Raw genomic sequence first — 1,234 nt, 5'->3', positions numbered from 1 at the left:
GCCAGCCTTCTTATTAGCAGTCAAATGCCTTAGGCACTACACCACACCACCAGCACTCCCCCTTACCAATTTGGATACCTTTTATTTATTTTTCTTTCCTTAATGCTCTGACTAGGACTTCTAGTACAGTATTGAATAAACCAAAAAAAAAAATCTAAACTCGCTGCCAAAATCTAAACTCGCTGCCGTCAAGTTTGTTCCAACTCAGAGTGACCCCCTTTGGGTTTCTGAGGTGGTTAATCTTTACGGCAGTGGATTGCCCAGTCTGAGGTCTTTAGAGTCCAGAAACAAAGATTTTTAAGGGTGTCTGATAGTTAGTCTGAGTAGTGCAACTGGTTTCTGATTAACTACTCACCTAAAGGTTGGTGGTTTAAACCCATCCAGTGGTACCGCAGAAGAAAAGCCTGGTGAACCGCCAGTGGCGTCACTAGGATTGGTTTCACCCAGTGTGGTAACTGGTAGTATCCTGCCTCCCTCTATGGACTTCCTCCCATGCCAGACCATATAGAATCCTTAGTAATGTTTACCATCAATTTTAATCATAGAATAATATGTGATAAATAGAGTTGCAATTTGCTTACATGTAATATTTATTAGATTACATAAATACTAACAATTGTTTTGTAAAAACTTTTCTACATTGAATTGCAGCATTATCAGTTACAACACTGTTAGTAACTAGAGGAAATCTTTTTTGATTTTTCTCCCTTTTTTTTCCTTTAAGTACTACTTCATTCTCAAAAAAGTTATTAATATGGGGTTCAGAAATACTAATTATCACAGTATTATAGCTAAAACACCAGAAAATTTTCATAAACTCAGCAACTGTGAAAACACTAGCAACAACGAAAACTACAGCACGATGCTCATAGTGTGTGCAGATGGAATCACATGACTTGAAGCATCGCTGTGATTGGGTGATAATGACAACTCTGGCTGGAGCACGTTAGGGTCACAAAGTAAATTAGCATAGAATTCTAGCCTTGTAGGTATATTGATACATGTAAACCGGGCTTAGGAAAAATGTTTTTGCTATTGTAACTCACTACAGGAGAGGGACCGGGTCTGAGGGAGCAAGGTAAGCACGGGCGTAGCACAGAGTAGCAGGCCGGGAGAGCAGGAGAAAGGGGTAAAACCCAGGAGGCCAAAGAGAAGAGCAATCAGCCAAAGGGATTAGGTGAGGAGTGGAAACTCAGGGACGCCCAAAGAAGCAGGCCAGAAGAGCAGGAGAAAG

The sequence above is a fragment of the Orycteropus afer genome, unplaced genomic scaffold (genome assembly GCF_000298275.1).
Source record: "Orycteropus afer afer isolate SDZICR_OR568_19922 unplaced genomic scaffold, OryAfe1.0 scaffold00020, whole genome shotgun sequence".
In the NCBI taxonomy this organism is placed as follows: Eukaryota; Metazoa; Chordata; class Mammalia; order Tubulidentata; family Orycteropodidae; genus Orycteropus; species Orycteropus afer.
The sequence above is the reverse complement of the archived record's forward strand: the minus strand, read 5'-3'. Positions refer to the sequence as shown.